This window comes from Mustela putorius, unplaced genomic scaffold, assembly GCF_011764305.1.
Source record: "Mustela putorius furo isolate JIRA1106 unplaced genomic scaffold, ASM1176430v1.1 tig00003836_pilon_pilon_pilon, whole genome shotgun sequence".
NCBI lineage: Eukaryota > Metazoa > Chordata > Mammalia > Carnivora > Mustelidae > Mustela > Mustela putorius.
Window position 1 is genome coordinate 1,088,638 of NW_025421989.1, and position 25,867 is coordinate 1,114,504.

The following is a 25,867-nucleotide window of genomic DNA, read 5'->3' on the forward strand; positions in this document are numbered from 1 at the left end:
AGGGCACAGATTGCATGGAGCACTGGGTATGGGGCACAAACAATGAATCTGGGAATTCTGAAAAAAATTAAATAATAATAAAAAAAAGAAATATTACTCTGGGCTTTTTACCTCTGTGGATATTTGTATACAGGTGATATAGATAGGTGGTTTGTATATATAAATAATTTATATATCTATCCAAACCATATGTGTGTGTGTGTGTATAATATTTGTGTACATATGATTTAGTTAGATCCTGTGCATGTATATAGAAATAATTTATTTTATTTTTTAAAGATTTTATTTACTTGTCAGAGAGAGAGTGTACACAAGCAGAGGGAGAAGCAGGCTCCACACTGAGCTGGGAACCTGATGCAGGACCCTGGGATCAAGACCTGAGCCGAAGGCAGACCTTAACGGACGGAGCCATCCAGGCATCCCAATAATTTAAAATATCTATATCTATATTTAAATATATCTATAGCCAAAGATTATAAATTTATTTCTCTTTGTGTATGTGGGATACGTATATATGTATCACATGTACTCAAAAATTTATTTACACGATATATATTTGTAGGTGAAATCATTGATACAGACTCGTGATGATAGATAGTGCTTTCATGTGGTTTATACATCAACTGCCTTACTGAATGACTGTCTGTGGCTTTTTCACCCTATAAAATATTGGGCAATAATATAAAATAAAATGAGCGTGTTGATACACGTCGCTGTGTTGCGTTTTACTCTTCTGCCGTGTTTTACACGTTTCTGATTTAGGAAGCGGCATGCATCCGAGTGTGAACGTGTTACATCACTTTGGTGAAGTTGACTTTTATTTTTGGTGTTGAATTGCTTTCTGTCTTAATTGTGTCTTGAATTAATGGTGCTTCACCAGCAGGATTTAGATTACTCCTTGCTGGTTATTTTCATACGTTTAGCCTTTCATTTTTTTTAACCATTTTGTGTAATTTGGTTTATTTTTTAAATAAGTACTTCACATTTTATTTTATTTTTAAAGATTTTATTTATTTATTTGACAGAGAGACACAGTAAAAGAGGGAACACAAGCCGGGGGGTGGGAGAGGGAGAGGCAGGCTTCCCAATGTGGGGCTTGATCCCAGGACCCTGAGATCATGACCTGAGTGAAAGGCAGATGCTTAACGACTGAGCCACCCAGCTGCCCTGTAATTTGGTTTATTATGTACACAGACTAGAGTCAGATTAAAACATACATCTATGTAGTCAGAATCATATTTAATATGAAATTTTTGCTTAATTAATTGTTTTAACTGAATTTCTATTAGGTCTGATATCCTGGCACTGGTAATTTTTTTTTCTTTTGTTGTATTATTTCCATGTATTTGAATCTTACTTTTAATTCTGTTAGATCCTTTGAGGTCTTTGTTCTGCTTTTCTCCTATCTTGGCTTGAAGTCTGTACAACTGCTTGACATAAACACTATTCTTCCTAACACGGAAGTCATCCAAGAACATTCAAGGGTTCGTTCACTTGTTGGAGTGATACTTAGCCTGTCCCCCAGAGAGCCTCTGTAGCCTTTCCTTATGTAACGGGATTGGATTAAAAACTTCCAGTGCCTTGGGTCCCATGTCCAGAAAGTGCCGTACCACATGAGTTGGTGGACAGGCAGGTGCCAAGCGGGGAGCAGGGTCTGCTACTCTGTTGACTGCCCTGCACCATCTTGAATCAGACGGTGTTATATGTTTCAGACTTGCTAAGAGAGTAGACTAAGATGTCCCCAACCCAAAACAGAAATGGTAATTTGGTGAGGGGCGGAGGTGTTAATAACCTGATCACACTGGTTATTCCAAGCATGTATGTGTATCAAGTCATGTTGTAACATGACAGAGAACATGGCGGACAATGTTATGGGTCATGACATCACTGTCTGATGATTCACCCCTTATGTGTATGTCTTTGCATAATTGACATACAACACTGTATTATTACTTAAGCTTACCCGATGCTGTGTGCCAATTATATGTCAATAAAGCTGGGAAAAAATTAAATTTTCATATTTCCAACAAACAAACACAAAATGAAATGGAAGATCACGTCTGCTGTGAAGCTCTGGTCGGGAGCAGAAGAGGTGATCTCCTTTTCCTACATTTTAGGAGACACTGGGCCATCCCATCACTCTAGAAAAACCAAATAACGAGGCTCTGAGGAGTGACGATCACAGCCTGAAGGCCACGTCTTGGCTGGGCACCGCGTGAGCAAACATCCTGGAGGTAGGCAGTCATCTGGGTTTTATTTTCTCTGTACACGTGATTTATGTTCAGTGGAGTGGCGTTCTGTCTGAATCTGTGTTACAGAGGATAAATTGTATTTTCTCATCTTTGATACTGTGGTCACGACTCTGGGTTTTCTTAAGAAAATCAGCTTTCTGTGAAAGCCATGTTCCATTCTTTCACAGGCCTGATGGGAATCATGAGAGTTTACACAAAGCCTCAGTGGGAAATTAATGAGTTAAGATATGGATAACGTCAAAAGGGTTGGGTGTAGGTCCCATCTCTGCCCCTTACTGGGCAGAATCAAGGTCTTAAAAGGCACCCATGTCCTAATCCCTGATCCTCAGGACCCGTGAATATGTTACCTTATGCGGCCAAAGGGAATTAAGTTTGCAAGGGAATGAGGGTTGGCAATGAGTTGATCTGAAGATGGAGGTGATCCCTGATGATACAGCAAGGCTGGATGTGATCCCAAGGGTCCTTGTAAGTGGAGGAGGGAGGGAGGAGGAAGGTCAGGGTGATGTCATCTGTGAAAAACTGGACCACCCATTGCTGGCCTTGTAGGTGGAGAAAGGGGCCACCAGCCGAGGAAGGTGGGTGGTCTCTGGAGGCTAAGAAAGGCAGGGGATGGATTGTCCCCTGGAGCCTCCAGGAAGAACAAACCTTGCCCACACCTGGATCTTAGCCCCAGCAGATTCCTACCCCCCAGGAGTGGAAGATACTAAATACACATGCTTGAAGCTTTAAGCGTGTGCTAATTTGCAGCCATAGCCGTGGAAAGAAAACCTTCCTTATACCTGGTTCCTTAAATCTTAACTCAGAGGAGCTCTGTTGTTCTGAAACCCCCTGGGGTGGCCACCCCATGCAGAGAAAGAGCCACATAAAAGGCACATTATGCTTTTAACCACAGCTGACCCTGTGGAGGAATGCACACACACACACATGCATGTTCTTTTCTAAAGATCTGATGGTTGGTGACAATAGGTGGTGGATTGTCACCACACACAGAATGCCGAGTCCGTAGGTACTCACAAGGGGAAACAAAGCCAGGGTCTGGGAACTGCCCGCCAGCACAGACTTGGATGTCTCTGTGTCTTCTTTTCCGTTACTGGTCATTTGCATCCGTCCTTCATGGCTGTGTCGCTTCTGTTCCTGACGGACGTGGAAAAAATCACGCCAGCTCCCAGTGTTAGCAGAGCAAGGGAATGCCTAGGATGCAGGTTGGAAATATAGGAAAACCTACAAACCATAAACGTGCCATTTTTTTTGAAACATAAAATGAAACATTTAATTTGAAATGAGATTTTATCCAAAACATAAAAAATGTACACCTGGACTCATTTTGAAGTGTTGAATGGCATGAAGTACCTTCACTTTGCTGTCCATCCATCTCGACCATCCACGTGCAGAGCTCTTTAAAACCTGCACCACGGGACGACGTCTGGGTGGCTCAGTGGCTCTGCCTTTGGCTCAGGTCATGATCTCAGGGTCCTGGGATTGAGCCCCACATAGGGCTCTCTGCTCAATGGGGAGCCTGCTTCCTCCTCTCTCTCTGCCTGCCTCTGCCTACTTGTGATCTCTCTCTGTCAAATAAATAAATAAAATTAAAAAAAAAATAAAACCTGCACCACTGACACCCTATTGCCATGAAACAATAAGTTCCCATTCCTCTTTCCCCAGCCTCTGGCACTCACCATATTCCTTTCTGACCCTATGCATTCGCCCAATCTGGATATTCCATATAAATGGGGTTATATAATATAGGGTCTTTTGTTCCTGGCTTCTTTGACTCAGCATCATGTCCTCAAGGTTGATTCATGTTGAAGCAGGTGTCAGAATTCCCTCCCCTTTTTATGGATGAATAACATTTCATTGTATGGAAACCCCACATGCTGCATATCCTTCTATTTGTCCATCCATCCATCCAACTATTTATCCATCCATCTATCCATCCAACTATCCATCCATCCATCCATCCATCCATATAGGCATCCATTAATCTGTGCATCCATCTTCCCATCTACTCACCTACTCATTCATCCATCCATCCTTCCATCCATCCATCCAACCATCCATCCAACCATCCATCCATCCATCCATCTATCCATCCATCCATCTATCCATCCATCATCCATCCATCCCCCCACCATCCATCCATCCATTCAACATCCATCCAACCATCCATCCATCCATCCATCCACACATCCATCCATCCATCCATCCATCCATCCATCCAATCTCCATCCATCTGTAGACACCTGTATTGCTTCCACCTCTTGACCACCATGAATATTGTGGATAATACTCTGCAAACAGAGCTGTGCAACTATCTCTTCAAGACGTTGCTTTCAATCCCTTTGGGTAAATACCCAGACTTGCAATGTGAGATCCAGGGGCAGCTCCTTCTTGCAGGAAACTTTATACCACTGTCTACCGTGGCTGTACCCATTTACACTCCCACAACCCAGGCACGGGTTTGTCATTTCTTTAAGTCCTCCCCAACACTTGTACTCTCTGGTTTCATGTTTGGTTTTGTTGTCTAGACATCATCATGAGGGTGAAGTGCTGTCTCATTACAGTTTTGATGTGCATTTCCTAAATGGTTAGTGATGGTGAGCATCTTTTCATGTGCTTATTTGACCCTTCGTGTATGTTCTTTGGAGAAATTTCTATTCATCTTGGATTGAAAAAAATAAGATTGTTTATTTTGTTGTTGTTCCTAAGAAATAATTTTTTTTTTTTTTTGCAGGCTCTAGACAAGAAATAAGGATGTGTAAGTTTTCTCAAATTCTGTGGAACCCTCAACCACATTTGGAAGTCTGTTGCTTCCAGTTCTGCCTCTGGAGGAATCACCTCAGTCCCATAAATGTGCCATAAACCAGCCATCCAGTCTCCTTCTCCACCCCGTCCAAGCTCTCTCTGCCCTGTCCATGCAGAGTAAGGAGGGTTAGCGAGGGACGAGGACATCACGCAGACTCGGGGACACATCCTGGCCTATGCTGCTTTGGGTTTTCGCCACAAGACCTGGACTGTTTTTACACTTCCGTGGGTCTGGCTGTGTTGGATTTGAACTGTTCTGGGAGCTATCGTTTTAAGGGACCCCTCGGTGATGGTGGTTTAATTCCATCCCACTTACCAGGAAAGTTTTTCATGGCCGGATGTGGCAGATGCCTTCAGAGGAATCTCCACGAAGACCCCAATTCTCGGGCCCCCAGCGGTGCTGCAGGGGCTGCCGAGATGGCCTTGAGTGCAAGGAAATGGGAGTTAAACTCCAGCGGGGATCTCCGAAACTCCTGTGGGAGGCTGGACCCTATTCGGCACACATGCTAATTGCAATGCATGGTTTTGCTGTCCCGTGCGCAAAGACCCGTCTAACAGCGTGTTTCAAGCCTGTGCAATGTGTTGGCCCCACTGCACACAGGCACCGTGGAACTGCAGGGTCTGGGGCCATTTTGGTCAGGAGAGGCTCAGGCAGCAGATTCCGATGTTGCTTTGGTCCCCTGCTGGCCCTGCAGACTTTCGAAGACACTGGGCGGTGCAAGGGTTGTATTACCTGGATAATGTAGCCCCTTCCACCAACTCAACCCTCATTGTCAGCTGTCGAAGGGGCTCAGATGCTCCTCTGTTTCCGATTTTGCCCAGAAGGTTGGTTCTTGCACTTGCTTCCATCTGCCGCGGGGACGTCACCAACGCTTGCAATGTGCAGACACATTACGGGCAGCAGCAGGGGGCATCTTCACGGTCCCTGGACCTTACCACGCGTGATGGGAGCTGCCAAGCAAAACCGGACGGGGAAACACCATTTTGTTTTCAAGTGGCCATCGCACATCGCCTCTAAGCAAAGGTTGCGATGATCCGTTTCAAGGCGTGGTCGTGAAAAAACGGGGAAGACACTTAGACGCCAGGTTTTGTGATGGCGTTTGCATCTCACGTGGAAAGCGAACCTAGACGGAAAGCCATTAAAGCCGTATCAGAAGGCGTGTATTCTAACGAAGGTGTTTTGTGACAGGGTCCACTGGTCGAAGGAGGCTGGTCCAACATCTACGTTTTGGGCACGCCCCTCCTTGGCATCTTTATTTTATTATTTTAGGTTTTATTTATGCATTTTAGAGATAGAGGGAGAAAGAGAGCACGTGTTGGAGGAGGAGTAGAAGACAGAATCCCAAGCAGACTGCCCTGCTGAGCGCGGAGCCCATCAACGGGGTTCATCTCACAACCCTGAGACTGTGACCTGAGCTGAAATCAAGGCTCAGAAACTTAACGGACTGATCACCCAGGCTCCTCAACTTCTTAGCATCATTAAAGCAAGGGGAACACAGTGTAGGGAAGCTGGGCTGGGGTTCAGGTTCCCTGCTATTGAGGTTTCAGTTCTCCTGGATGCTTTGACTAATTTGGGCAAGTCCCTTTGATTCCCTGAGCCTCAATGACCTTCTTTGTGTCATGATGACAATGGGACAAAGTTAGAGGCCCCTGCGTGACTCCCTGGTGAAGCATCTGCCTTCGGCTTGGGTCCTGACCCCAGGGTCCTGGGATCGAGTCCCACGTCGGGCTCCCTACTGGGAAGAAAGCCTGCTTCTCCCTCTCCCTCTGCTGCTCCCTCTTGATGGTGCTCTTGCTATCTCAAATATATAAATAAAATCTTTTAAAAAAGTCAAATAGAAGAATTGTAGCTATGTGGTTATCATGAAGGTTCCACATCTAAGAAACCACATATATGCGTGGGTCATGTGTGTGCATGTGATCTTACACTCTCCATGTGTCCTGATGGAAGGTCCATTGGGATGACTTTGTTGCCGCCATGCCTCAATTTCATGGCTAACTTGGGTCCCCATGAATCATGATTTCTCTCATGTCCCCTACGTTGGCTATGGGTACCGTCCCCAGACTCGGGAAGGTGGGGGGCCCTGGTGTTTTGATCAGAGAAGCTGCAGGAGAGGGAACTGGAGAGGCAGCTTGGCCATGGACACCTCTTTCCAGTGGGCTTTGAACACTTGGGATTTGGTGACCACAGTGGAGTTCAGGGCCCCTGACACATGGTTCAGATGCCAGCAACCGTGGAATATTATCATGGGTAATTGTGCAAAGTGTGTGAACACACACATACATGGGGATGTCCATGTGATAAAGGACCTTTCTCCATGCAAGGCGACAGTTGTCCGTTGGCTGCTGTGTCTCCAGAGTCCCTGAGCCTGCCGTGCCCCAGAATGATCTCCAAGGGCCATTCCCCTCCCACAGAGCTTTCCTGGTGCTGCTGAAACATCCTGTCATCTGAGAAGCATCCCCTGCACTGTTTCTAGATGTTGGACTCCCACCATCTTCCCGCCTGAGAGTTGGCACGGATTTCTCCATTTCCAGAATTCCCCGAAGGGAGATGAATGCTGGCATTCGCCCATTTGCTTTAAAGCTAACGCCTGGGCTCTGTGAGGTTTCTGGTGAATCCTTGGTGAACAGATGAGGGGGCACTGGGATTCCCAGATGGGCCCCCATGGACCCAGAGCGACCAGCATGCATCTCGCAGACCCACTGCAATGAGCCCCACCCTGGACATGGCTTTGTGGGCTGGGTCTTCATCAAGCCTTCATCCTCCTTGACTTGGAGCTGGGAAAATCCATGCAAGTGGTAATCAAGGGAGGGAGCTGCGGACAAAGAGCAGGACCAAGTAAGTCCCTACGAAGCCTTTCACACAAGTTTGGAGATGCTCATGGGCCAACCCCAAACCCCCAACGTGTTCCCAACAAGAAGGCATGACTGGAGCTTCTGATGGAGCCAACCCAGAACATCAAAACCCATAGACGCCCAACCTGGAGCCAGCCTGCTCCACACACGTCCCTACACGGCTGCCATCCCCCAATTCCCCAACACCAACACCTGCCATCAGAGATCAACCTCCAGGGAAGCTACTGTCACTGCCTCCAGAGATGGTGTCATGGCCCAATCATCATGAGGAACCCAAGACCTACAGATGAGGGACACGCTCCTGTGAGCAGAAGGGAAATGTACGGATCCTGCAGGCATCCCGACTGCATGAAGTCCATGTAGCTTTTTTTTTTTTTTCGTAAAGAATAAGCTTTAAAAAAAAATTTTTTTTAGAGTAGTCAGGCTTCGCAGGATATTAGCATTAGGATGATCCCACACTCATTTCCCCTTCCCGTTAACATCTGACACGACTTTGATGCCTTTGTTCCTATTAATGGACAGACACGGATACATCAGTAGTAACTCAAGCCCACACGTTCTTCACATTTTCTTGGTTCCCCTCCCCCAAGTATGTGTGTTGTGTCTTAGGACTCGATCCAGAATCCCATATGACATCGGGTTGTCCTGGGTTCTTGGGGTCTTTTGGGCTGGGACGATCTCTCTGGCCACTGTTGTATTTGATGACCTTGACAGTTCTGAGTGCTGGTCAGGGGGTTTGTAGGGGGTCCCTCCACTGGGGTGTGTGTGATATTTTCCTCTTGCCTTCACTGGGATTATACATTCTTGGGTAGGAAATCACTGAGATGAAGTGTCCTTCATATCAGCTCGTGTCTGGGGACATACCATCAACCTGACCCATTGCCATTGGCGTTGATCATCTGGTTGAGGGGGTGTTGATCAAGTTTCTCTTCCATAATGTTATTCTTTGGAAGGAAGTCACTTCACCTAGCCCACAAGGAAGGCACGGGGAGATTTGCTCCATCACCCCGAGTCTCTACTATTTAGATGAACTATTGTGAATTCATCTCCCCTGTGTGTTATTCATTCAACCAACAGCCTATATCGATACAGAATCACGGTTATCCACGTGAGTCTTTAGGTGATAATCTGGTAGTGTATCATTTATTTTGTGCTCAAAATCAAGAGTTTTCGAAGATAGAACCGGATGCCTCCTCCCAAGGCTTGAGGGAGACCAGTCGGCCAGAGCACAGCATGGCATGAGCCCAGCATCTTGGCACGCTGTGTGTTCCATCTGTTCCCAGGGATGGATAAAGTCATCAGTCCCACGGGGACAGCTCTGTGTCCCCGCGGAAAACCTCATCAACCACGTGGTTGTTTCTCACGGCACCAGGCAGGGACAGATAGTCCCGACCTTCTGCAGAGGAGCGGGTGGGTTGAACGCCATCCTGGCTGCATTTTGCAGTGGTTTGGGATGACATTCGGCAGCCTGTGATGCCAGACGAAAAGAGTGGGGTTTTCCTTGTCTCTAAGAGATGTCAGCTCTCTGGAGTTCTCATGACTTGACACAGCATGCAAGGGTCACGTCTTCAGTGCCATTAGACAGCTGTGTTACCTTACAGAATCCAAATGGGGTCATCTGGCTGGGTCTATTTGTTCCCTTGTCTCAAGCCCCATCCATTGGTCACGTCACTCGGTTGTCCCGTCTGGGCTGTTATGAGGGTGGGGAAGACTGGGTGGGCTGGCGCTGGACATCACTGAAGGATGTCCCAGCTGGGCATCCACCCAGAGGGGATGTTTCCAAGGGCACATCTGTGTTTCCAAGGGCACACCTGAACTCTTTCTGTCTTTTGTTCCGTCAAAGGACCCTTGGTAGAATATGCAAGGGAAGGGACACATGAAGAAAGACACAGGGGTGCCCTTAAAACCCACCTCTCATGTACGCTGAAACTGTCCCAAGAAAGGCAATCAGTACTCACAAGGGACGCCAGACCCCACGTACTGTCTCCAAAGAAAGTGCTCCTTCAAAGAAAATCCACCATGAGACTAATTGAATATAATATATATATTTGGGCATATATATAAGAAATAGAGATACAGACACACATACACATAGCAAAATTATGACTTACTGTGGTCATAAAACACCACAGACAGGTTGGCTCCAACAACGGACATACATTATTATCTCGGTCCTGGAGGTTGGGAGTCTGAGATCCAGGTGGGGTTGAGGTTGGTGCCTCCTCACGGGTCTCTCCTGGGCATGTAGTTGTCGTGATCTCCCCGTGTCCTCGTGTGGTCATCACTTTGGGCATGTCTGTGTCCTCATCCCCTCTTCTTATAAGGATCCCAGTCCTATGGGATCAGGGACTACCCTTGTGATTCCATTTTACCAAAAATCCCCTCGTTAAAGACCTCACCTCCAAATACAGCCACACAGAATACCACATTGTGTGGTCCTGGGGAATGGTGCTTCAACACATGAATTTTGCAGAGACACAACGCAGCTGACGGCACTCCCATCTTCAAGACAAAAAATAATATCTGTGTTTCCTAGGAGATGCATGACTTGTGCAAGAGCACGTGGTGGTGGGTGGCCGTTGGACTCAGAAGCACGGCTGACCACCTCCAAGGTCAGAGCAGCTGACGCGCTCCACGGTCAATGGTTTTTCCTCTTGAGCTGGAAAGGCTCCCGGCTGAGCTGCCTCTTCCGTGACCACAGAGATCTGAAGGACGGATGTGGACATTGCTTTCCTGTTGCCGCATCTCCAGAAGGATATAGATGTTGGGCGGGGATTAAAACCAAACCCAACCCAACCCCATTGCCCGGGCTCATCATGAATTCAGTCTTGGCTGCCTCCAGATCCACAGAGCACTACGCTGGCAAGCCTTCGCTCTCTCTTCCATAATTATTTATCGAGAGCCTGCCCGGGTAGATGAAGGAGAGCCAGAGGTGACCAGAAGAGGCAGTTCAGGAAGCGTGCACTCAGGGTGAGGGGAGAGAACTTCTCCACACTTCTCCCCAGAGTGTGTCATCTGCAGAAGGGAGAGGAAACCACATCTCCATGGACATGCACACCTCAGTTAGACTTAAACATCTGCTTTATGGGAAGAAATGAGGCTCGGATCCAATCAAATTAATCATAACTGATAAAACAGGCAGCTTGTGATGTCCCAGGAAATACGGCCATAACGCACCCCAGTCCGTGTGCTGCTGGTGATGGGACGTGAACACGAGAGAGGCACGGATTGCCGTGTGCTGTGACGTCTCAGCCTTCCTCCAGAAGGCTTTCATGGAGCACCTGACCAGGCCAGGTGGGGCAGGGGGAGCCCAGGAACAGGTGAGCTGGTCGACTTCAGTCCAGCCTTCATGGACCTGAGTGTCCCTACACGGGTTCACACACAACAGTCAACCACATCAGAACGTGAAAAGCGAGATGTCTCCCCCACAGCTTCTACTGCCTCTAATCTCTCCTGTTCATCAAACCTCCATGCATGCTCATTTCCGCTCAAGTACCAGCCGCTACCCCGGCACCCGCCGTCCTCAACACCCTCGGGCTCTCTATGAATTTCCAACAGCAGCTCTCACAATGCACCAGAAACCTACTGGCTTTGAAGGACCCAAATTTACCACCCAGCCTGGAAGCATCCGTCCGCGAGCCCGGCGTGAAACCAAAGTCGCCGACTGCCTAATCGTGCATTTCTAGCCTCCGGGACAGCGAGACATAAATTCCCACTGTTGAAGCTCCCAGCCTGGTGTCATGTTACCGCGGCCCACGCCAACTGATATGCATGTCTCCATGTCCCGTGGGCTGTCGCCGAGCCGGAGGTGCTCAGAGAGGAATGGGAACCGCTGATTGATGACCGAGCGGACAGCTGACTTAATAGTGAGATTACACTGAGAGTGGCGTCTCGCGAGTTGTATAAATTTTCTTACAAGCGGAGGGTGCATTCGGTTCGACAGAGTGCCCACCACCAAGCCCCGTGATTATTCTTTTTCTCTACCTTGTGCGCACACACATATACACACATGCATGCACACACATGCACAAATATACATGTGCATGTACAAGCACACAATGCATTAACATGCATACACAAGCACATGTGTAGATACACATATATGCACACACATGCACAAACACATACATGGGCATACAGATGTACAAACACACATGTATACACAAACATGTACACATACACATGCACACAAGACACACATACATGAACAGATGTGCACACATGCACAGACATACACACACCACAAATACCACACACATGTACACATATACACATGTGTGCACACATGCATTCATATGCACATAAAACATGCACACGTGCACACACATACACACGCACACGTATAGAGACACACATACACATGTACACATGTACACACACAAATATATACATGTGCACACACACATGCATGCACATACACATGCACATTCAGAAACACACAATACACCTATACACAGGCACATACACGCACGGACATCTGTCACACTCTCATAAGTCTGTTTGCAAAAGCAATTGCACTACGCCTTCTGGAATTTTCAGCAGCATCTTCTGAAATCCTTTTCCCCAGTCCCGTTTTGTTGGTACTGAAGTCAACGCTTGCTCTGTGCAAGACTAATTTAAATGTCTGGCATGAAAAATCCAGATGTCTGTCTTTGGTAAATGCTGACCCATTCTGCTCACAGCACGGTTGGAAACCAGCTCACGGCCGGCTCTTTGTACTTTTCCAAGATGCATGTCCTGGCCCGTTGGCACATCCATGGCAGAGTCACCCCATGTATTTCCCAGGTATCTCTGCAGAAGAAACATCCCATGGAGGAGGGTCTCAGGTATCCGGGGTCACCCTGCCTTTTTCTCAGAGCTCCCATGATTTATTTTGGTCCCCACACAGCTTGCTGAACAGTTTACCGGCAATCAAGATCCCCCTCCCTCAGACACGAGCTGTCATCAAGCCCCAAACCTCGCTGCCTGTGACCACTGGAATTTCGTCGTGTCCGGGAAACACCCTAAGCCATTGACTCCCTTCCGAGCATCAGCCATGCAACGTGCAAGGACCACGCAGTGGCAGAAGGGCAAGGCTGAGATGTGATAATGCCTCGTTGGGCTCTGAGTGGACCACTCCATTGCCAGGTAGGGTCTGATGGTGGGCAGACATCCTCTTCTCCAGGGATCTTTGCAGGATTATGATCTGAAAGTGTTTATAACTCAAGTAGCAGTGACAGTCACCGGACTGACCTGAACCAGAGATGGAAAATGTGCATTTTAGAGCAATGGTGGATTTTTAAATGCATTTAATAGCTTTCTCGGATACCCCTCCTGATGTTGCAGCTCTTTCCAAACAAATGCTTATCCCCACTGTTTTCATTCAGGTCTGTCCTTGAAGGTCACTGCTTTTATCTCCTCCAACGAGGAGTCAAAGCAAATCAGATTATGGAAATAGCTGAGCTGCAGGATGGAGGGGTTAATGTGTGTGCAGGGACGGGGGCTTGAGGGGGTAGTTTGCAGAGTATGTGGAGCTTGAATGCTACATCACGATTACGATGGGCAGACACAGAAACCCTAAAACAACAGTGCCTAAGACAGACAGAAGTTTGAGTCTTTCTCAAGTAAAGGTGACCCTGTGGTACCCGGTCCAGAGTTGGTGTGCTGGCTGTGTGTCAGACTCCTCTGAAACTAGGCTTTTTGCACTTTCTTGCTTCTCCAGCTGTAGTCATGGCCCCCGTTCTCATGGTCTGGGATGATGGTCCCGACAGTCCAGGGACCAAGTGGGAGGAAGGGAAGTAGGATAGGAAAGAAAGGGCCAGCTGTGTATGTCTTTGAAGGAAGGTTTCCAGCACGTTGTAGCACCAGTAGGCAGAGAGGGAAAAAGCTTTTGTATTGGGAGGTCCTGGGCATGAACGATGGTGCTTTTCATTATTAATTCTGTGACACTAGGCAAGGCTGGATTTCTGTGAAGCTTCATTTTGTCTCTTGTAACATGGCGGTGATGACGGTGATGATGGTGATGACAATGATGGTGATGGTCATCTCAGTGGTGATGTTACCAGTGGTGCTGATGATGGTGGGGACAGTGGGGATGACGGTGGTTGTGATGATGTTGGGGTTGGTGGTGATCGTGGTGGTGGTGATGATGATGGTGGTGATGGTGATGTTGTTGATGGTGGTGATGATAGTGATTGTGGTGATGGTGCTGGTGATGGTGATGTTGATGATGGTGATGGTGGCGATGGTGGGGATGATGGTGATGGTGATGGTTGTGATGATGTTGGGGATGGTGGTGATCGTAGTGGTGGTGATCATGATGGTGGTGATGGTGATCGTGGTGATGGTGGTGGTGATGGTGATGTTATTGATGATGGTGATGGTGGCAATGGTGGGGATGATGGTGATGGTTGTGATGATGTTGGGGATGGTGGTGATCATGGTGGTAGTGATGATGATGGTGTTGGTGGTGATGGTGCTGATGGTGATGTTGTTGATGATGGTGATGATGGCGATGGTGGGGATGATGGTGATGGTGATGGTGGGGATGATGGTGGGGATGGTGATTGTGGTGACGATGGTGGTCATGAAGGTGACAGTGGTGATAGTGGGAACCAGGATGGTGATTGTGATGGTGATGGGGATGAAGACAATGATGATGAAGGCAACAGTGACGACGGATGATGGTGAAGACGACGATGGTGGTGATGGTGATGTGACCTGCCTCCCAGGACTGTTATAAGAGACAAAGGAACTGTAGTCTGCCATTTCTTGAACACTAGAATGCATCATACAAGTCACGCTTCTTTTATTACCCAACCCACTTCGGAAGAAAACCACAGTTTTCTTGAAGGCTCATACGACAAAACCACCAGCTCCAACGAATAAAAAGGCAATTATGTACCACATTTGTGTTTGTTTCTCTATTTATGCATCAGAAGAGAAATAAGGGAATGCACACTGGGTGAATTTTTAAAGAAAGATGCATTTACAAACACCACTCAGGAAACACAAACAAAAGTTCTCTTCCTAATATGTCCTCACATCAGACAGACGTGGTGTGACTCTGTACTGTGTCCTGATTATGTGTTCCTCCGTCGATCGTGCCTTGGATGAGACGCAGTAATTGCTGTCTCCCTGGTACCTGGCTCAGTGTTCAGCACCTCCAACACGCTCCACCAAAGCCTTGACATGAATTACTTTCCGCAAGAATGTTAATGAACCAGATCGAAGGGAGAGGTGTGAGAAAGATCTAGACACAGCAAGGTGAAGGAGGGAGCCATGGGATTTTGAGCAATTAAGAAGGGATAATGAAGACACAAAGGTCAGAGGACCAGGCTTATCAAGGAAAAGAACAGCCTGGACAAGCCTATCAGTTCTCTTGGCGGATTCACATAGTTTCTCAGTAAGTCCCTGATGTGCGTGCTTCTCATCACGCCACCTGTGACCAGCGTGGTCCAACCTGCCCTCTCTCCCTGGACACTAGCCTCTACCTGCCCCTACGTCTCTCAACAATCATTCCTGCATCATAACCTCAGCCCAGAAATCAGATGGATGACTTTGGTCTCTACGTCAGGGTTCCCGATGGGGCTTCTCCAAGAAGCAACCTGGGGTTGAGGATTGAATGCGGTGGGAGGAGGGGCGGGGGCTCAGGTAGGGGGTGAGGAGGTGATACAAGAAAGAAAAGTAGCTCATAAAAGGGGACTTCTCAAGCCAACCACACAGAGGTGATTGGAGCTTATCCCATGGTGATGCTCTGGCAGATAGCATAGACACCCACCTGGGGACTGTCCTGTCTGAAAAGTGAGGGACACCATATTTATACACTATACCCAACAGCACTGTGGGCGGGGGGCAGTAATGTGACTTTCTCAGACTTCCAACATGCTACTCAAATGGGCATCATGGGATCCAGCAATGAACGTAGTCCTCCAACAGAAGGGCAGGGCTTGCATTGGAAGGCAGGTCACTGTTCCCAGAAATGGCAAGGAATTCCCAGGGGTTTGAGAGGAACACCCCCATGAGGATAAGGTCCATCAGAGGAAAAACCTCCACCGGCCTCTCATTTCAGTGTGAATGAAACCCAAAGTCCACGTAAGACAGCAAGATCTGCCCCATCCCTGTGGTCTCCAAACTCATACCCCAGCCCTCTTCCCCTCCCCACACAGCCACGTGAGTTGCGTCCAGTCAGGCTGGCCCATAGCCATGCCACCATCTACACTGTCTGCTCCCGGATGTCTGGGCAAACGTCACCCCCAACCGTGGCCACAATGGCGCAAGGACGCCTCTTCTGCCTGGTCTCCTCTGGAGCACAATGCCTCGTGAGAATGGGTGAGGAGGTGGCTGGGTATTATGAATGGATTTGTGTACCTGGACTTTAAAAGTGGGCAGGATGCTATTGACTCAAGGAGTGTCTGTGTGCTGGCGGGCTTGCTCATTGCCCCATCATGCTGCGGCGTGAGAGCATCTTAATAGGGGTGGATGTTTGGGTTGAAGCCTTGAGAATGCGTACATGCGGCCAAAATGTTATCTCATGTGGTTGATGAGCCATGCTTCCTGCCTGACTGCACAGAACTGACACCCAGAAGACTCCCTGGGTGGCCACCTCCTCCAACACACCTGACCTCCAGGTTGTGGGCAACGCCCTGATACTCAAGGGCTCACAGAAACTCAGCTCAGGAGAGTCCAGAGACACTAAAAGTCAAGAAACTGACTCATGCCTGATTCTGTGTCGTCCTGGATTTCGGAGGGTAAAGGTCTATGCACCAATGCCCAGAGCCGCATCGACCTCACCTGGGGGCTTGTTACCTACGCCGAGATCTCAGCTAGCCCTTCCCCTGCTAGCTCAGAATCGGCACTTTTGCAAGATTCCCGGGAAATGTGTGTCCACAAACATCTGAGAAGCCATGACGTGCACGGAGGGGGAAAAAAAATTCTTCATCACAAAATGCAGAAAGGCATCATTGTACTTTTCAGACTTTCTGTGCAAGGCTGTCGATGCATATAGGGGGACAGAGAACACATAGTGATGTTCACACCTTCGTGCTGCTATAATATGCCACATCCATGAGGTAGGGACATGAAGGAGTTTGACCGACTCACATATTTTGCGTGACACGTCAATATTTGATGAATGGGGCTCAGCCCCTGCTGTTATGGAAAATTGTTCTTTGAGACGTCATGGAGCCTATCACTGCCTCCTGGTCCTGGCCAGGTCTCTGGTCATTTGGTCACAGCTATCTTCCTGAATGGCGAGCAGATCTGTGATGGTCCGTGTTATGTGTCAATGTGGCCAAGTCGCCGAGAGGTGGTCAAATATTATTCTGGATGTTTCCCTTTAAAGGTGTTTCATTTGTATGCATTTTTAAAGCATGAGATCAACATGTCGAGCAGCAGACTCTCGGATTACCAGGATTACCAGGTTCGATGCAGATGGGCCTCGTCTAATCAGTTGAAGGCGTTAAGCGCCTCCGCTGTGAGCTTCCCTGAGCAAGAAGGAATTCTGCCAGCACAGGGCCTGTGCCACTCAGCTCAAACACCAGCTCTTTCCTGCACCAATTCCTTCAAACCAAACCAAACCAAACCAAAACAAAACTCCATATATGTTCTTCCTATATCGGTTCTGTTTCTCTGGAGAATTCTGATGAATGCATGATCTGACCGTGCTTAGGGCTGACCTCAGCACCACGGGGAGGGTGATAGGTATCCCAGCTCCTACACAAGCACAGAGTAAATGCACCCACGATTCACGAGCCCTTGTAGGAAAGGGAAAAAAAAAATAGAAACATAGGAAAGCATCCCAGATGGCTGTGGGCAGGCGTCCCGGGTAAAGGAAGAGAAACAGTGGAAGATACATTGTAAATGCTTCAGGAGACAAGAACCTAGCTGTTTGGGGGGACTTGCAACCATGTAGGATTCTTTCAGTTACAAATAAGTAACAAATCACTTGCAATCCTCATAATCGTAATAATAATACTAATAAAAAGGAAGTTCCCGTTGTCGCTCTGTCTAAACAAAGGATGACAAACAAACTTCCGGATCTCGTCGATATTGCAAAATACATTGTGGCGAATGGTTTGGATTTAGTTTGTAAAATACGTGGGGGTGTGTGTGTCTGTGTAGGGATGAGCGAGTAAGTGGGTGGTGAGTGTGTGTGCCTGTGGGCTGAGGACACTGATATACATATGCACGGGCATGTGTCTTAGACCCACGGAGGTGTCTCAGTCCGAACACGCAGGTCCCCCACGTACCTCCCAGGTCCGACCACCTGTCATCCTGGCGGGAAACCGGAGATGAGATTTAAGTCACCGGCAATCTGCCACAGGAAGGAGCAAACTCCCCGAGGACCGGGCCTCCCGGCAAACACAGAGCAAGGCATCGCGGAGCCTGACGAGAGGTGACAAGGCACGCCAGGCCGAGTTACTGCCAAACGCCGGGCGCGGGATACGGCTGCTGGGAGGTAATGGACTGAGCTGCCCGCTCACATTCCTCGTCTTCCTGATGCGAAGTGGTCTGTAATCAGCTCCTGAGAGGAGCTCTGACGTGGGGAACAGCCCCGTCCTGGCCGCCGCTGACACGCGTCCCAGAGGCAGACCTCTCCCGGGCTCCCTCACCACGGCTGCTGTGGGTGTGCTCACGGGACCCGACCAGGTTTGAGGAAAAGAAACTCAGAGGTGCACTGAGATCCATCTGGACAAGAGTGCGCCAAATGAGCCTTCTCTTGGTCCCTTTGCCTCTGGAGAGAGCCAGAGGCACCACGTGGGGCGGGAAAACCCCATCTTTTTAACCATTTCCTTGAAGGCTCTTTACAAGCCTAGATTTAAAGTTCTCTTCGACGGCGAACGAAAACTCTGCACACTTGTCCTACAGCACACATTACGCATAATCGTGAAGGTGCACTTTTCTTTGAGGTTCTTTCTTGCACTATTTCTCCGCAGACATGGACGGACCTCACGTTCAAACATCAAGCTTGGAGACACCTTTGAGAACAAGGAGCGTGTCTCCTCTATGGGGCAGAATTGCCCTTTAATTCCTTGAAGCTCCTACGCCTGGAAATGCATGGAAGATTTGGAGACTCCAACGTGAGCCTGCCACGTCCCCAGCCACTGTGTGAGCCTCGGCTCAGGGGAGCCTTGCAGGATGTGGGCGCGGAGACCTGTATGTTGCCAGCACAGCCAGCCCTTGCTGAAGCTTGGTTTCTGCAGCTGAGGCTCCCAAACCCTGGGCCCCGACTTCTTGGAGGAAAATCCAAGAGTCACACACCAGTGACAGCTGCGGCCACCACACAGGCTCCTGGGACCTCATCTCTGGGCGTTTCTGAGCAGAAGCCAGAATGTTTCTGGGCAAAGCCCCAGCACGCAGCTCATTTCTTCTCCCTGCCCATGATGCTCTGTGAATGGGTACCAGGGCTCTTCCTCTTGGGCTGTTGGAGTGTGGCAAGGAGGGAGAAGGTTGACCTGAATGCCGTGTCTCCATATTCTTATTTTTTCTCAAGTGGCCAGAAGAGCGTCTTCCTCCTGGGATCCTCTTGTCAAAAATGAGCGTTGTTCTAGACATCTTATCTACCATTCGTTGATGGTGCCCATCCAGTAGACCCGCCGGAGCTGTCTCAATACTTTTGAGGGGGGCAGCTCAGGGGGCTGCCTGAGCTGTCTTCAGCCCAGCTGTGGCTCTGAACCAATTGGGCTCCAGGTGGCCCAGGATCATGGCACCCTCTCTCCTGGGTCCGACTGCCGGCGCCCCAAGGAGAGCACGCCGGGAGAAAGGGCTGACTTCAATCTCCGTCTTCAATCTCTGACAAAAATCGTTTGATGTAGGGGATAAAGATGCCACTGTAGGATTCCTTCATGCAAAGTCCACCCTGGGCTGTGGTTAATAGGGTTAGCATGGTAGGGATGCCTCAGGGTCAACATCTGGGATCCAATTTTGAACCAAGCAGCTTACACAAAACACACACCACTCACTCCCAAAGAAGCATGCACACTCACCAGATCTCTGGCTCTCCTTGACCTGGATGGCACAGGTGCTGGTCTCTGTGGGACTGGTTCACGCCAACGCCATGTCCTACGTGTTCGCCAGGGTCCTTGGTAAAGTAAGACGAGCATCCCGAGTTTCCGAAATGATAAAGGATAACCATATCAGCATAGTCACGGACGCCCGGTTCTTAAAATACCCCGCTTTGTCCTCCCCAAGTAGATTTTTTTTTTTTTTTGGTAGCATATGACATTTGAAGGGATTTCAGAAAATATGTAAATTCTTGAAAAGGTTTTCAATCTTAAATTTTAATGTGGGAAGACTTCTCTTTGATTGACACTGGGCTACAGAGGAAAGTATTGATCCCATGAAAATCAGCCAATTCTAGTTTGGTCCCTCAGAGAAGAAAAATGCAAATATATTTGCTCATAGTTAGAAAATCCTATTAAGGGTTATGATTTTTTTTCCCTGTCCCAGGGCTTCATAGATGTGAAGGCATTGATGCGTTCTCTGCACCCTGGTTTTGCAAGACGTTTGCAAATCATCATATGTTTTGCCTACGGGTTTTTTTTTTTTTTTTTGAAGTGTGGATTAAGATTGAAACCCTCTTTCCGTGTTCCAAGGGCTTCAGAAGCAATAATCAACTGTGACAAAAACTGTTTGATTTAGGGGATGAATATTTCACTGTAGGATTCCTTAACGCGGATCCTATACCCAACAGGGCTTTGTGACACCCTGTACAATCATTGTGTGACATGCCACGGATTGCACAAACTGTATTTGAAATTATTTTAATGGTATTTGGAGGAGAAATGGCTCGTTCCCCAAAAGTCTCCCTGTGGAATCCTTAATAATGATATATTTTTTTTTGCCCCCTATCAATGTCAAATAATCCAACCCCACTGTGTCATTTCTAATGTCTGAGATGAAATGAAGCCAGACCAGTTTGACTCTTGTGTTCTGTTTAGTCCCCTGTAGACTCTTGGAGAGCTTTCTTTATTTCATCTGGTCTGAGAAATTCGCCAGAATATGTCTAGAGTTGGTTCCATTTTTTGTTTTCAGTGAGATCTCCGATGTCATCGCTTTTATGATGATGTCCTTGGTCGACAGCATTCGTCTCCTGTCATTTCTATAATTATTGCTTCTGATGTATCTGTTGGAGGCAGGAAGGACTGAGTGGGCCCAAGACCTGAGGGAAGTCTGATATGCCTGACATGGGGAGGGCGGGTGGCAGGTTGGGAGACATGGGGAGGCTGAGGCATGAGATCATCGGGTCTTGGAGGGTGCGATGGGGTGATGTCCAGCGGCATTCAAGGGGGTCCTTGCCGATGGAGTCATGGCATCTCTGTCTGCATCAGTGCTTGGAGAATGATGAGAAAGGACTAGTGAGCCCATCAAGTAGACGTGATGGTGGTCCAGGTTGGTGGTGGCGGCTGCGTCTGGGCTGGTAGCCACCATGATGGAGACTATGGGGCAGCCTAGAGGCATATGCCTTGGAGAGAACTGACACAGCCTGAAAATGTACCAAAAGTGGGGGATGAGGAGAAGGACAATGCTCCTTATCACAATGGGAGAGGCTGGGTGCATGAAGAGAATCGTGTCTCCCACCCCACCCCAGAGTTCACATGTATAAGCCCTACTCCCCCAGTGGGATGGCTTTAGGAGGTGGCACCTTTAGGAAGGCATTAGGGTCAGATGAGGGTGTGGGTCCACAATCGGTTTACTCTCCTTATGAGAAGAGAAAAGCTCAGTCTGTCACATGAAGATACACAATATGGTGGTCATGTACAAGCCAGGAAGAGCACCATCCCTGAAATCCAACCTTGCTGGCATCTGATCTCACACCTCCAGCCTCCAGAACTGCACAGAAATAAATTTGTGCTTTTTAGCTCACTAAAAGCTCCTATGGTATGTTGTCATGGCAGCCTGAGCTAAGACACCAAGTGAGGTGGATTTTGGTTGTTTTTGGCTTTCTTGTAAGGAGTTACTCTTTCTCTCTGTAGAAGCTTCCTGCAACCTTAATAACGTTGGTTGTGTAGGACTTTCAGGTGGTTACTCAAGCATTCTGACCACGTTTTGTCCCCATTAAGTCTGTCCAAATCTATTGAAATAGTTGCACTGATGTGCTAGCCACTAGAAAATATTTGGTGCCTGATGCCTCTCCTCTTGTAACCAGACACAGGTGAGGACAAGACATGGGAGGTAGACGTGAATCAGAAGGACAATGATTTGTCACCAGCAGACCCCAACTGGAGGGGATGCAGGAGATTTGTTGAAGATGTCTCATTGCCATCAGGATTCACCTTCTGAATTACCTACAGATGACTTATCATATTTGAATGTCAAAGAGTCAACATCTAGGATCCCCTTGGCTGGTCATCATGCATTAGCTCACTAAAAGCTGCACGTGCTCTGTGGACAGGAGGTCTTGGGAAATTTTCTCAATATTCCTCTACTGTGAAATATTCTTGCCCTGAGACAGAGACAGAGAATCTCAGTAGGGCTGGACCCGGAATCATTTTTTCCAATCCCGTGAGATTTATGCTTGGGGAGGGGTGGTTGATATAATTATCTGGGGGCACTAACCTGTCCTCTTTTCATATTGACTAGATACACTGGTACGTGCAGCATGGTTTGGACCGATCTGCACACAAGTATTTTGGATGTTTCACCTACTGGCTATTTGGCTGAAATTCCCTCGAGCAGAGATCATGTTTGATCTCCAAATCCTTTGTTCAGATGTGCACTGGTTCCCGGGGCCGCCATGACAAAATGCCAAATGGGGTGTCTTTGAACAACAGAAATGTATTCTCTCAGTTCTGGGAACTAGAAATCTGAGGGCAAGCTGTCAGTGGGGTTGGTTCTGTGTGAATTCTCTGATGGAGAGTCTGTTTCAGGACTCAGTGGTTTTTCCAGGAATCTTTGGCACTGCTTGGTTTGTGGATGAATCCCTCCAATCTGCTCATGGTCTCTGGTTTTCTGTGGTATTCTTAGAAGGACACTAGTCATATTGGATCCAACCGCACGATTTCATCCTATCATGCTAACTGATCACATCTGCCTGAGCAGAGGGTTTGCCATATTCTCTTCTGTGCTCTGAGCTCCTGCCAAGGTGATGTGTTCTCAATCCAAGGAGCTCCTGTGAGTCAGAAGTGATGTCTCTCATGGGGCCATGGACATGGAAGGGTCTGCTCTTGTTGGTTCTGATTAGTTTCTACCCTATAGTCCCTGGGAAGTGAGCATTTTAAGAGTACAGACCCCAGCTGTGAAATTCCCAGCCATCCCATTCTTCATAGCAACCCCATGAAATGTTCTCTGGTCACCCCCTAGGTTCCCCTCCAGCTCAGCACTTCCAATCCTCAGCTACCATATTAGCTGTTGCTGTGTAACAAATGTTAGCAGCTTGAAATTTAGCAGATTGAAACAGCACAGATACATTATATTTTCGTGGCAGTAGGTCAGGATTCCAGACATGAGTCACCTGGGTCCACTGTTAGGGTTTCCAAAAAAAAAAAAAAAAAAAAAAAGCAACACGGATTTGGGTGGGGCTGTGTTCTCATCTGAAGGTTGGTTTTCTCTTCTGGTTCATTCTTGCTGTTGGCAGATTCAGCTTCTCTTGAATGGATCCTCTGATTCCGTCAGGCCCACCTAGGATAATCTCCCTCCAATGAAGTCACAGTTACTGGATTAGTAACATCATCAGGGAGTGACATCCATCATGCTCATGGGTCCTGCTCATCCTCTGGGGAGGGGATTGTAGAGTGTGTGCACTAGGGCACAGATATCTTGAGGCCACCTCGGAATCCTGCTTACCATAGCTCCTTCTCACCCAATCTGCCTCTGAGGTCCAGTGTGTTTCCCAATGAGCTCACCTGATTTATCTGGCAGGTGCCTTGCCGAATTCCTCAGGTATCCAGATCTACCAATAGGGGAGCCCTCCCTGCTCTATATAGGGATTTGATGGACCCAAGGTTTAAGCAAGATTGCAGAAATTAATTGCATTTTCATGAAACTGGGTCTCTCTAATTTTTATAAGGTGCATGTAAGCCTTGTTTACAAGAGGAGGTGTTCTCAAAATAGCCATCAAAACATTACATAAATATTGCAAATGACATATCAGATAAAGGGCTAGTGTCCAAAATCTATAAAGAACTTAGCAAACTCAACACCCAAAGAACAAATAATCCAATCAAGAAATGGGCAGAAGACATGAACAGACATTTCTGCAAAGAAGACATCCAGATGGCCAACAGACACATGAGAAAGTGCTCCACATCACTTGGCATCAGGGAACTATAAATCAAAACCACAGTGAGATCCCACCTCACACCAGTCAGAATGGCTAAAATTAACAAGTCAGGAAATGACAGATGCTGGCGAGGATGCGGAGAAAGGGGAACCCTCCTACACTGTTGGTGGGAATGCAAGCTGGTACAACCACTCTGGAAAACAGCATGGAGGTTCCTCAAAAAGTTGAAAATAGAGCCACCCTATGACCCCGCAATCGCACTACTGGGTATTTACCCTAAAGATACAAACATAGTGATCCAAAGGGACACATGCACCCGAATGTTTATAGCAGCAATGTCCACAATAGCCAAACTATGGAAAGAACCTAGATGTCCATCAACAGATGAATGGATAAAGAAGATGTGGTACATATACACAATGGAATACTATGCAGCCATCAAAAGAAATGAAATCTTGCCATTTGCAACAACATGGATGGAACTAGAGGGTATCGTGCTTAGTGAAATAAGTCAATCAGAGAAAGACAACTATCATATGATCTCCCTGATATGAGGAAGTGGTGATGCAACATGGGGGTTAAGTGGGTAGGAGAAGAATAAATGAACCAAGATGGGATTGGGAGGGAGACAAACCATAAGTGACTCTCAATCTCACAAAACAAACTGAAGGTTGCTGGGGGGAGGGGGGTCGGGAGAGGGGGTTGGGGTTATGGACACTGGGGAGGGTAAAAAAAAGTTACACAAATACACATGAGGCTTAAGGAAGGACATGCCTTCCTCTACCCATCTGAGACTTCTCAGACATTTCTTGCACTCTCTGTCCATGACCATCTGCCCATCTGGCCCTTTTGCCCAGAACATTTTCTTCCAAATGAGGCCACTTATCCTCAATTCTCCTAAGCTAAAAGGGTGACAATCAATTCACACATCATGAGCCCCAAGTTAGCCACCATGGCTTCATACACTGTATGTGTCTGAGTGTCTGGTGGCCCTGTGACCTTGTGACCAGCCCCTTGGCCAGACTCACAGGGGCTGGGACAGAACACGGGGTTGACTCAGGGCAGCATTCTCTATGGAGGGATTGGGCTGCTACCTTCCAAGGACTATGTGGTAAGTGAAAAATGGCCTTATACAATTGTATTGGGCCTCTCTGATTCCTTGTAAATGAATTAAGACATTTTTAGCATAAAATTGGCCATTTTAGTCACGAGGTGATATGCTGTTAGGGGCATGAAGAACACTCAGTGTTGGGCAACCATCCCCACCATCACATCCAGAACCTTCCATCTTCCCAAACTGAAGGTCTGTCCCTATCAAACACTAACTCCCCATCCCTGTCCCCCATCCACTCTCTGTCTCTACGGATGGGACATCTCTAGGGACCTTGCAAATCTGAATCACACAGGATTTGTCCTTCTATGTCTGGCTTATCTCACTGAGCACCAGGTTCTTGAGGTCCATCCAGGTTATAGCAGGGGCAGAACATCCTTCCCTGTCAAGGCTGCATCATAGTCTACCATGTGCATGGACCTGGCTTTGCTCATTCACTCATCTGTTGATGGACACTTGGGTCACTTCCACATAATGCTGCTACAAACATGGGTGTGCAAATGCCTCTCCAGGACCCCGCCTTCAGTTTTTTACAGAACTGGAATTGCTCCATCATGGGGTAGTTCAATTTTTAATTCTTTGAGGCACCAGCATAGTGTTTTCACAGCAGCCGTGCCGTTTGATATTACCACCAACAATGCACAA

General features: G+C 47.8%; 1 protein-coding gene across 1 annotated transcript in view; it reads right to left on the reverse strand.

Moving 5' to 3' along the window:
• Positions 1-9,940: 9,940 nt before the first annotated feature.
• DHRSX (dehydrogenase/reductase X-linked) overlaps positions 9,941-25,867 on the reverse strand; it is a 212,553-nt gene continuing 196,626 nt past the window's right edge. Inside the window, exons 11-12 of the transcript XR_006609437.1 lie at positions 19,877-19,971; positions 9,941-11,275 (exon numbers count right to left, since the gene is read on the reverse strand). The gene's annotated coding sequence lies outside the window, so the exon portion shown is untranslated. The remainder of the gene's footprint in view (positions 11,276-19,876; positions 19,972-25,867) is intronic.